Source organism: Plecotus auritus (assembly GCF_963455305.1).
Source record: "Plecotus auritus genome assembly, chromosome: 3".
Classification (NCBI taxonomy): Eukaryota; Metazoa; Chordata; class Mammalia; order Chiroptera; family Vespertilionidae; genus Plecotus; species Plecotus auritus.
This window is the reverse complement of record NC_137772.1, coordinates 29,192,408-29,204,850: the sequence shown is the minus strand read 5'-3', so window position 1 is coordinate 29,204,850 and position 12,443 is coordinate 29,192,408. Positions and strand designations below refer to the sequence as shown.

At 45.7% G+C, this 12,443-nt stretch overlaps 1 protein-coding gene and 1 pseudogene across 5 annotated transcripts in view; both read right to left on the bottom strand.

Moving 5' to 3' along the window:
• The window catches only part of CSGALNACT1 (chondroitin sulfate N-acetylgalactosaminyltransferase 1), a 316,104-nt gene that overhangs the window by 164,199 nt on the left and 139,462 nt on the right, over positions 1 to 12,443 (bottom strand). For 3 of the 4 annotated variants that reach the window (XM_080660425.1, XM_080660423.1, XM_080660427.1), the window contains one exon: positions 6,808 to 6,904. The gene's annotated coding sequence lies outside the window, so the exon portion shown is untranslated. Of the gene's footprint in view, positions 1 to 6,807; positions 6,905 to 7,299; positions 7,409 to 12,443 lie in introns of those variants that run through there. The other variant, XM_080660424.1, reaches the window with a different exon arrangement.
• On the bottom strand, positions 9,056 to 10,516 carry LOC308244454 (keratin, type II cytoskeletal 8-like; annotated as a pseudogene). The gene has a single exon. The product of its transcript is annotated as a keratin, type II cytoskeletal 8-like (transcript).

The following is a 12,443-nucleotide window of genomic DNA, read 5'->3' as shown; positions in this document are numbered from 1 at the left end:
TCATTAGTTGACAAAAAGATTAATTATATTTTTTAAAGTAATGTCTTTAACTTACTTTTTTTAAAACTATGGTAAAATACACACAACATAAGATTTACCATCTCAACAATTTTTAAATATACAGCTCAACTGTGTTAAGTACATTCACATTGTTGTGCCACCAATCTCCATAAGTTTTCATCTTGCAAAACTGAAACCCTTTACCAACTAAACAACACTCCATCCTCCTCTCAGCCTCTGGCAACCACCATTCTACTCTGTCTTTAAGAATCTGACTACCACCTCATATAAGTGGAATCAAGTCCTTTTGTGGTTGGCTTCTTTCACTTAGCACAGTGGTCGGCAAACTCATTAGTCAACAGAGCCAAATATCAACAATACAACGATTGAAATTTCTTTTGAGAGCCAAATTTTTTTAACTTAAACTTCTTTTAACGCCACTTCTTCCAAATAGACTCGCCCAGGCCATGGTATTTTGTGGAAGAGTCACACTCAAGGGGCCAAAGAGCTGCATGTGGCTCGCGAGCCACAGTTTGCCGACCACGGACTTAGCATAATGTCCTCAAGATTCATCTATGTTGTAGCATGTGTCAGAATATCCTTTCTGTCTAAGGTGGAATACTATTTCATTGTATGCACACACCACATTTCTTTATCCACTCATTTATCGATGGAAATTTGGTTTGCTTCCAACCTTCTTTGACTTACTTTTTAAACAATTTATTTAAGTAAGCAGGCACTGTGGCTGGAGCCAGACCACCTGGGTTCAACTCCCTCCCCTCCATGGCAGCACAGAAAATACAAATGTTAAAAAGAAGAAGGTAGAGGAAAGAAGGGTACACTGTGAAGCACTCAGCAAGTTAAAATACTGACACTGCTAGGCTCTGATGAGGGTTTTCAGATACCGGAAGTTCATTCAAACATTTGTTTTCCAATATGAATATGAACAAATGTATGCTACATGCTGACCATGCAGAGACAGTGCCTCCTTTGAGGGCAACGATGGCCAAAGGACAGATATCTAACAGGTAAAAACTGTAACAGGGAAAATAGGTGCGAGAGGGACACAATGGCCCAGCCCCACCCGAGGCCAAGGCTCTAGAAAGGCTTCCCAGAGCTGAGTCCTATAGAAGGAACAGTCAGAACACAGAGGAAGGAGAGGCACTGCCAAGAGGGGACAGCAGAACGAGACATGGACATGAGAGGGTGAAGGACGGCCTCAGAGGTGAGATACTAACTCCACGAAAAGAAAATCTCAATATGCAGGGCCTCAAATGAACAGAAAATAAAAAAAACACTAGGCCTAATTAAGTGTCAATCAATAGGAAGAAATGAAAATCCACCGGAAGTCAGGCATCTCTGGATACCCATTCTGGTGCCAATATGAATCTCCTGGCCCTTGGCTGGAGTAGCTAAAAACAAATTATGGCTCAGAGGTGCACATTAAAAGCCTAGCAGCAAAAGCTGAAATTCATTAAAAGCTCACAGACCTGATATCACACATTCCATTATATGGAAACTAGTGGCCCGGTGCACGAAATTCGTGTACATTAAAAGGGAGTTAGAGGAATATTTTAATATTGCTATTTGCCCTTTCTCTATAATAGAAGTGTCAGAGATGAAAGAAAATTAGTAAAATGTATATGAAAATCTCCCTCCTGTCAGAGTCTGGGGCACGCCGCAAAACCCAGAGTCAAGTCCCCGCCCACCCGCACATGCCTCGAAATTGCACGAGACCCAGACCCAGCCAGCCCCACCCCCATTGGGAGATCCAGACCTGGCCGGCCCCATCCCCGTCAAGCCCCGACAGGTGGGGGAGTGCAGCCTCAGGTCCCCCGACCCGGGGCGTAGGGCACGGCCTAAGGTCCCCCAGCCCAGCACTGGGGCAGGGGCGTGCCTTGAGGTCCCCTGTCAAGCCCTGCTGGGCGGGGGGCATGGCCTGAGGTCCCCCGGGCCAGCACTGGGGCAGGGGGCACAACCTGAGGTCCCCCGGCCTGGCGCCGGGTGGGGGGCACGGCCTGAGGTCCCCCGGCCCAGGCTGGACGGGGAGCACGCCTTGAGGTCCCCCTTCAAGCCCCGCCGGGCAGGGTGCACGGCCTGAGGTCCTCAGTCAAGGGCACAGCCTCAGGTCCCCCACCCCGGCCTGGCTCCACACAGCCTCAGCTCCCTGCTAATTGCTCGTTAAGGCTCATTACAGGAACTCTGCCTCCGCTGTGGGTGCAGCCATATTGTGTTATGGAAACTCTGCCTCTGCTGTGGGCGCCATCTTTGTGAGAGCATGACAGTTAATTTGCATATTCCCTCTTTATTAGATAGGATACTCTTAAAGCCTACAACATGTCCAAAAGAAGGCCACTTTATCAAACATAAAGTGATCTACTCAAGTCTCTACCTTTTCAAATATGAGCAACTTGCCAAGTTACTACATTATAGTTTTATATTTGAATTTACTTGCAACACCTGCTTCGTTCCAAAAAATATTGAATCTACTACCGTTTTATTTTATCTGGTAGTCGTATCACAGGGGCTCACAGAACTGCAAAGACCTATAAGGTTATTGTCTACAGAGTTTCTATTCCCCAGGAACTAACTAGACCATGAAAATGAGAAGACCAAGATCTGTGCCTTGCTCAGGGCTGAGTCCAAGAGACCATCCTGCAAATAGCGATGACAAAGCAATGACACATGCCAGCACAGAAGAATGTGGAAGGGGTTAACGGAATAAAGAGGCACCTTCAGGTCCAGGACATCCCTTTGCTCACTTTTCCACTCACTCACTCACCCTGTCACCCATTCATTCCTTTCTTCAGTGTCTCATAGGCACCAGGAGCTTTTTCTAAGTCAGTGGTCGCCAACCTTTCAGACCTCATGGACCACCAGTGGTCCGCGCGACCACCAGTTGGCGACCGCTGTTCTAAGTGTTGAGATACCTGTACAGAAATGCTCCACAGATGGCTGCTGAAGGATGAGTAAAAGTTCCTTGGGTTGGGGGTGGGAGGATGGGAAGGAAGAAAGTATTCCAGGTAGAAAAAAAGAGTTTGGTTGACCAACACAGCTTCCAGCAGTCACAATGAGTGGGGGAGGGACAAGCAAGAGAGAGAGATGGAAGGTGGGACACGTGAAAGGGTGTGATTAGGAGCACAGGTTGCAAAACAACCTTGACAGAAGGACCAGGAATAAGGATGTGTGGAAATGTGGATGCATCTCAGGATAGGGAGAGACAAAACACCAACATGCCCCACCAGTGTGGCTCAGTGGTGAGCGTCGACCTATGAACCAGGAAGTCATGGTTCCATGCCCAGGTTGCATGCTCTATCCCTGGTAGGGGGTGTGTAGGAGACAGCCAATAAATGATTCTCTCTCACCATTGATGTTTCTATCGCTGTCCCTCTCTCTTCCTCTCTAAAATCGATATTTTTTTTTTAAAGAAATACACCAACAAGATGGGGTAAAAACATGATGAGTAGCAATTCACTGAGAAGGAACCATGGTTGAACAGGCTCTGTGAAGGACATGTAGAGGACACAAGGATGTACGTAAAGCATGTCAAACTCAAAGGCTAACACGGGCCAAATAAACAAGGTTTAAGTTTATGTGGGCCGCAAAAAAACAAAAGCTTCAATTTTCATAGAAACATAGGTTTATTTTGATAGAGACATGCTGAATACAAAGGGCTGAAATAAATGTAATCATTACATAAATAGAACATTTTAATAAAAATTAATATTTTTCCTTGAACATTAACTTACCAAACACTGAATAACTGCACAAATTAATAAGCATAACACAAATAAACCTATTTTTCTTGTTCTCCGAAAGTAAAATATTTCCTTTTGCGCACACCAAACAAGTCAGTCCAAGACTAATGACCTGGCAATTGGCTGCTAAAATATTTGCTGCTAGTATTAGTGGAGAGAAATGGTGCACCTGCATGTAAGGTGCGTTAAGGGAAATGAATGCAACACGATTATTGTAATCAGTCATTAGCGGACATTGTAGTTTATTATTAAGAATTATGTATAACAGGATATTGTAAAAATTAAGTTACGAAATTTTTATTAAAACATTTCTTACATACTATTATATTAGCTGGGCCGCAAAAATATTTGTTGTGGGCCGCAAGTCTGACATGCTTGATGTACCTATTGCAAACTTTTTATGGCCTAATGTTATTAAATATTTGGATCAAACAATTGAAACAGGAATTTTGGGGGTAAAATAGGACAGGTTTAGAAAATTTTGGAAATTAAGGGGATCATGGAGGAAGCACAGGGCTGGAGAGCAGCAGAAGGTATATTTCCATAGAATAGGGAAGCTGAAAAGCTTCAACAGGTACATTTCCATAGAATGAGGGAGCTGGGAGCAGCAAAAGGTCTATATTTACAAAATAAAGAGAAGGAAGCCCTTCATCCAGAAGGAGAAGAAAGCCCAAGGGGAATAGGAAAACAGTAAGGAAGGAGGGGGGGAACCTCACATGTCCCATGTGAGGTTCAACCTTTGAGCCCAGGAGTTACTATAGTAACCAGTCTAAGGGAATAGTGACCAATCAGAGGGGATATCAAGGCACCAGGATCTGCAGCCTTCATAAGCCATAGGGAAAAGGAACTCAGTGGGACCCTTTCCCCCTCCCTACTTGGGAGTCCATTCTGTGGGACTCTTTCCCTCTCCCCATGTGGGAGTCTGTACTTGTTCTTCAATAAAGCTCCACCTTTGCTATACTACTCTCTGTCCGTGAATTCATTCTTCGATTCCGGCGGACAAAGAATCCAGGTTCCGCCCTAACCGGTTTGGCTCAGTGGATAGAGCATCAGCCTGCAGACTGAAGGGTCCCAGGTTCGATTCCGGTCAAGGGCATGTACCTTGGTTGCGAGCACATCCCCAGTGGGGGGTATGCAGGAGGCAGCCGATCAATGTTTCTCTCTCATTAATGTTTCTAACTCTCTATCCCTCTCCCTTCCTCTCTGTAAAAAATCAATAAGATATATATTTAAAAAAAAAAAGAATCCGGGTTGCAGTCCAAAAATTCCGTTTCACAATCAACCCTGTCCTTGATTGCATTCCATGACCTCCATGCATTGGTATGGATTTTCTGCCCACCAGAGGGAGAAACAACCGTGACACTTTTCCCAATTTATCGTTTATTTCCTGCAGGTCTGCTGAAGGTCCACACTCTGAGTCTATAAAAGACTCAGTCAATAGAAGCAACTCCTGGAAAACTGACTTTCCCAAGATAATACTGCCCCAGTGGAGACTCGGCTCTCTGTCTAGTAACATCCTGTTTCTCTGCCGGGGGATCCACAGCACTGTGACCATCACTAAAACCCACCTTGTGATGTCCAGCCCTGCCCTTTTACTTCCCACTCCCCCTTCCAAGCATTTCTTGTTTTGCTACTCTAATAGCTTCATATTAGAGCACAAACATCCTATAACTTTGCATTGGCCCATGTAGACCTCAGTCGGTTACTTTGGTTCTTTCATACAGTTATCTCAGGGTTTTAATAATTATAGTCTGCATTGTATTCTAATGACATTGTTCTCTTCTACATCATCCAAGTCATTCACAAAAACATTAAAGGTCACAAAACCTAAAATTAGAACAATTCCATATGCCCCACAGGTTGGCCCTAAATCACTCAGTCCTCTTAACCTCTTGACCTTCTACTCAGAAAAGAATTTGTGAAAAATTATTCTTTGGTTATTTTTGCGTGTATTATTAACCTCTGGCCAAGGTTGTTTTTATTTTTCTATTTTTAGCAACTTAGACACAAGCCCTTTTAAACTCCTCATACTCTATTGTTTTAGTACAAAGCACTTCATTAATACAAAATCAAATGTTTTGTCTTCCACTCTTTAATCAAAAAATGAACAAAAAGTGTAACAAAAGTGAAAACAAAAAATACAAAATCGTGAACAAAACCTCCATAGAAGCGTGTTAAATGAAGAGGAAGAGCGAAGGGAGTTTTCTTGGTGATAAGTACATGCTGAGCACAGCTTACCTATTTTCATTACGATGTCTATTGACTAATTTCTAAAGAAAACCAAGAAAGGTTTGCTCTGCTGAAGATAAGAACCACATTTATAACTTCCCAATTCATACTGCTGCATTTCAACATCTATGATGTCCCAAGGTTCCTTTTTTTAAAAGTTTAGTTTTGCCAGATGTAATAAAATATCTTATTGCAGAGAAACACAAAATTACTGGTTACAAGAGCCGAACTAAAGCAACGTTCCAGAGATTTACATTGGTCCCCACACTAAAACCAACCATGTAATCCATTAGGGGACCAGTCTCCCAGAGTTCTAGAAAGAATGCCCCTACGATGTTGTAAGTTAGAAAGGATGATCATTCTTCAATTTCCTAAGCAATTTTATTTAAATAATTATTTTGTGACATGGTCAAAAATTATGGGCTAAATATTTGAGAAAACTTAATATTCTGTCACAACTTCCAAAAGGAGAACAAATGTTCCTATTCAAGTGAACAGTTTTTTAAAGAATCATGTCATTCTTCTTAAGTACATGATTGGTTTAAGTCATTTGCCACTTTGGGAAGAGAGAAATTCTGAAGAAGTTGGTGAAGTCAAATGTAGATTACAAGTCTTTACAAAATGAATAAAAGGATTCAAATGCCAAGTAATTTCGTTACTTTGAAAAAGTATTCATATCTTAAAATAATAATTTGCTATTAATCAAACTATTGAGAGTGAAATGAAATTAACATATTTCAAATATAGCCAGAATACTGAGTTCAATCAAACCATGCAAAGCTCATTTCTTAAGTAATTTATGATTAACAGACTCACTTACCTGGAAGCATAGAAGAAAAGAAGGTTGTGGATGGAACTACATCATTCCTCTACTGGGTAAAAATACTTCGGCTTCTCTGCTTGAAATGGAAAGGACTCTAAAATACACAAAATAAAAAAATAAAATAAAGAAAAGAAAATAAATAGGAGGTAGCCCCTGTGAATTTCCATGTCTTAAATTTAGGTGGTAAAATATTAAATCACTTACGATTTAAAATACAATGCATCTAAAGTATTGCCCCCAAAATTAGAATGGTATTTTCCCTTCCCTGTCTTAACGGGTAAAATAAAAAGCATTTGTTAAATAAAAAAAATAAAAAAATAAAACTCACAGAATCAAGGTTTAATAAATAGTGAAAGCCTTGAAGAAGAGTATGTAAGAAGCAAAGCGGAGGACTCGTATTTACTTGATAAAGAACAAAAAAAAGGAGAGAGAGAGCAAAAAAAAAAAAAAAAAAAAGAAACGTGCCCGCTGCCGCGCGCTGCGTCCTACCTAACTCGCGGCCGCTCGGCTTCGCGGCTGGAGCGGCACTGAGGCCACCCGGCTGCCAGGTGGGGGCAGGAGCTGAAGTGCTGCCCTCCTCTGAAAGCACCGCGCTCAGCGCCACTAGTATTTTGTCTAATGGTTCTATGCAATGATTTAAAAAATAGCAAATCCTCCTGGAAGTTTTCCACGAGGGAAGGAAAGGCATCACACGTATCGAAAGAATCCGGAGGGGGGCAGGAGAGCCAGATTCCCAGGACCAGCCCGCAGCGCGGCCGCTCGGCCCTGCCCCGCGCAGCCACTGCTGCCCCCGCCGCTGCTGATGCTGCGGAGGAGCTCAGCTCAGCTCCGGGCTGAGTGGGCGTGCACGCCGCCGCTGGCCCCGGCCCCGGCCCCCTCGGGACAGCGGACAGCAGCCCCAACCCCGCCCGCCCTCCCGCCCCGGGCCGAACGCCCTCGCTGTCTTCCCAGCAGAATGAGGCAGGAGAGATTCGGCCACACCACGTGCCCCCACACCAGCCCTGCCTCGAAGGAATTCCACTGGAGGACATAGATGTGTCGAGGAAGATAAAAAACAGATGGAAAAGAGATAACAAGCAAGGCACCCTGGAAGCAAAAGCAAAGGAAATATCCTGGAAAAGGGACTACGCCCTCCTGTTCAGTGTGTTAACAATGCCATCTTCAATTAATTACCGCAGAGCCGGTCTTTCCCAAGAGTTTTCAGATTTTATCTCACCTGTCTTTATACTTCAAGTAATAGCGAAAAGTAGAAAGTACTATTGTGCCCGTTTTGCTGCAAGAATTAAAAAAAGGTGCCCAAAGGGAGAGCCTTAACCCACTCAGGCCTGCATCCACTGCTCCTTTCTTCATGGGGACAACCTCCTGGAGGCTGAAGCTGATCTGTCACAATTTTATGTCTTCCTTCACCTCAGTTTGAAGGTTTTCTCTGAGGCACTGACATTAACAAGGTCAGTGGGAGAATGAGGTGCATCGCTATAGAGGTTTGGAGTCCATGTGTATCCACACACTGCCATCAGTGGGTTTCCTGTTCAAGCAGCCCGTCCAGTGGGTTCTCTCCGGCCCCCTGGCAGCGCCCTCTACAGGCTGCAGTTGCAGCCCTGCCCCTTCTGGCTTTGATCTCCCAAAGTGTACTTCCCTCCCCGCCTGGCTAATTAATCTATGTCTAAATGGAATTGCAGTTGGCAGAAAGGCAGCAATGCCAAAGTGGAATAATCACATGGACCCGGATCTGAGTTGTTTTCCATCCTTGACAACAAATGTTACTCCAGAGCCTGCAGGCCAAGAGTTGAAATGAGTTTATAATTTGGCTTTCCATCTCATAGTCTTATTCTCAGCCACTTAAATTTTCTTCTCTGTCTTTTAGCATGCAGGGGGGGGGGGCAGCTTTGGGGTTCAGTCACCAGCATGGTCTTTCTGGATATCCTTAATAAATTTCTTTGCCATCTAAATAAAAGCAGGGTGAAATCCCCATTATTCTAACCCACTCTTGTTTTTTGTTTTGTTTTGTTTCTTTCTTTCTTTTTAGGGTTGGCAGAGCCAGTTGAGACTTTATTTTTTGGGGGGAAAAAAACACTTGATTTGGCTTTTAGTTGGGGGCACAGGAAAGAGGCGGTCCCCCAGGCAGCAAACTCCCCCCACCCCAAGGGTGAGTCCAGGAGGACTAGGGCTGAGCCTCAGGCGGGGCTTCCTGTGCCCACAGCTTCTTTCCCAAGGCTTGGAGGACAGGAGGGCCCGCAGTCATCATTCACTTGGGAAGGACATCAGATGATTCAGACACCAGCTTCCCATCGCGGGTCTCCATCTTCTTCACAACCACCGTCTTGGAGGAGTTGGTGCAGCTGAAGCAGCCAGAGCTCCCGCCAGAGCCCAAGTTGGCCTGGAAGCCCAGGCCATAGTTGAGGTTCCCACAGATGGGGTCATCAGCCCACCTGAGTAGCCGCTGGTGGTCTTGGTGTGGATACTCACGTTCTGCATCCCAGATTCCAGGCGGTTCTCCTTGGCCTCAGCAGCGTGCAGTAGGTGGCAATCTCCACATCCAGGGCCAGCTTGACATTCATGAACTCCTGGTACTCGTGCAGCTGCCAGGCCATGTCCCGCTTGGCGTTTCTCAGAGCGGCCTCCAGCTCAGCCACCTTGGACTGAGCATCCTTGATGGGCAGCTCCCCACATTGCTCGGCATCAGCGATGGCGGCCTCCAGGGAAGCCCTCTGGCCTTTGAGCCCTCAATCTCAGCCTGGAGCCTGCTGATGTTCCGATTCATCTCAGAAATCTCAGTCTTTGTGCGATGCAGGTCATTCCCATATTCCCCAGCCAACATCTGCATCTCCTCATACTTGATCTGGTACATGGTCTCAGCCTCAGCCCAGCTGTGGTTGGCGATGTCCTCAAACTGGTCTTTGACCTCAGCGATGATGCCATCAAGGTCCAGAGAGCAGTTGTTGTCCATGGACAGCACCACAGATGTGTCAGAGATCTGGGACTGCAGTTCACAAATCTCCTCTTCATACTGCAGCCTGTAGAAGTTGATGTCATCAGTCAGCCCTTCCAGGCGGAACTCCAGCTCTACCTTGTTCATGTAAGCTTCAACCACATCCTTCTTGATGAGGACAAATTCATTCTCCATCTCTGTGTGCTTGTTGATCTCTTCCTCGTACTTATCCTTCAAGTCCTCCACCAGTCCCTGCATGTTGCCAAACTCTGCTTCCGGTCTCAGTTTCTCCTGACCCAGCGTGCCCAGGGGCCGCTGAAGGTTGTTGATGAGGCTCTCAAATATGCTGTCCATGTTACCGCGATTCATCTGCTGCTGCTGCAGGAGGTTCCATTTGGTCTTCAGAATCTTATTCTGCTGCTCCAGGCTCCGCACCTTATCGATGAAGGAAGCAGACTTGTTGTTGAGGGTCTTGATCTGCTCCTTCTCCTGGTTGTGCACGGCCTGGATGTTGGGGTCCACCTCCAGCTTCAGGGGGCTCAGCAGGCTCTGTTTCACTTCGACAGCCATGATGCTCCCCATACCCTCAGCCCCGCTGTAACCCCCCGCCAGACTCATGCTGGTGCCCAGGCCACCTCACTAGCTGCTGCCCACATGGGAAAAAGACGGACAAGGAGCTGATGCAAGTGCCCTGTCCACTGGTGTATGAGCAGCTGCTAAAGGCCGGGGTCCAGAGGTGGACACCTTGTAGGTCTTCTGGGTCACCCTTGTGGACATGGCAGAGGCTGGAGTGGAGGCGAGAAGGCTGAACCAGACAGAGATTCGAGAAGAAGCCAAAAAGCTGCTTGTCCAAACCACTCTTGTTTTAATAATGAGACTAAGTAGACTTTTAGCTCATACCTCCATATGATTACTAGTAATCTAATTTATTTTTCTCACACCAAAAACTTGAAGAGAAAGGTTTCGTTTTTCATCTACACACTGTAGTTTGCATTCATCCAGCCTCTAAGCGTCTGGTCCTAGGAATGCCAAACTGCAGGTGAAGAGCCACAGATGGCTCAGCTCCTCCCTCCTTTCCTACTAAAGAACTTATTAAAAGTGTGATCCTTGGCTCTGGGAAGTACATTGTCTCCTTAGCAGTTACACACATCATGTTCCCCAAGAAGGTAGTCATTCAAGCTAGAAATGGAAAAGGAAAAAGACATGAAGGCAGAACCACTGACAAGACTCCCTTAGAGATCACTGTGGGAGGATTACTGAAGGTGAACCACATGCTAAGGAAACATGGGTGTATTCAACTGGACACATCCGCCATTAGAAGAAAGGGATGAAACCTCAACTGCACACCTATCACGTTCCATACACTGTGCTAGCTGCATTACATATGAACTTATTTGACCCCCACAACAATGCTATGGATACATGCATAATATTCCCATTTTACAAATGGGGAAAGTGAGGCTCAAAGGTGTTAGGAAACCTTCCCAACTAGTATATGGTAAAACTGGGATTTCTGACTTCAAAACCTAAACTCCCATCAATAGATGAGTGCATAACAAAGCTGTGGTACATTTATACCATGGAATACTATGCAGCTGTAACAAAGAAAGATCTCTTATCCTTTGAGACATCATGGAGGGACCTGGAGAGCATTATGCTAAGCTAAATAAACTGGAATCTAATGTAAGCTCATGTACAAAATAGATCCAGAGACATAGAAGCATGGAACAGACTGACGAATCTCAGAGGGAAGATGGGTGGGGAGAGATTAACTGGGGAATTTATATGCATATATGCATAGCCCATGGTCACAGATAATAGTATGGTGAAGGCGTGAGAAGGACGGGTATAGGGTGGAGAGAGTCAATGGGGGAAAATGGGGGACATCTGTAATACTTTCAACAATGAAGATAAATCAATTTATATAAAAGCCTATGCGACCGAATGACCAGTCGCTATGATGCACACTGACAACCAGGGGGCAGACGCTCAAAGCAGGAGTTGCCCCCTGGTGGTCAGTGCACTCCTACAGGGGGAGCACTGCTGAGCTCATGGCTGGTGAGCGCAGCTGAGGCAGCGCGAGCTCTCCCGCCTCCGCAGCAGCACTACTGAGCAGCCCAGCAGCGGCAGGCGCAGCGGGGCAGGATGAACAGGAGCAGTGTGGTGCCAGAACTCGGGCTCCTCCCCAGCCGCCTGCTGCTTGGTGCAATACTACATCTCCCGGGGGATGTCGGACTGCGGGTTTTGGCCGATTCCCGCAGGCCTCTGGGGATCAGGCCAAAACCCGCAGTCCGACATCCCCTAAGGGGTCCCAGATTGTGAGAAGGCACAGGCCAGGCTGAGGAACCCCACCAGTGCACGAATCCATGCACCAGGCCTCTAGTAAATAAATAAGCCTAAACTCTAAAAAGAAAAAGAAAAACAAGCCTTTACTTTCTCTATTATGCAACACTGCCTTACCTACAGGTGCTAGTCCTCGTGATTCCCTAACAGAGGTAGGTATTTGCTTCATTAAGGTGGTAACCTGGCAGAGACTGCCACTGAGGCCCTCCCCAATCTCCTGAATCCCTCATTCTTCATAAGAAATCACAGTGACAAAAGCACACTCTTGGACAAGTATTCCTGCGTATCAAAGAAATAGACAGTAAGAATGTGTGTTGGAAGCCGCCCATTGTCTTCACTAGCAGAGAGGTGTGGACAAGGA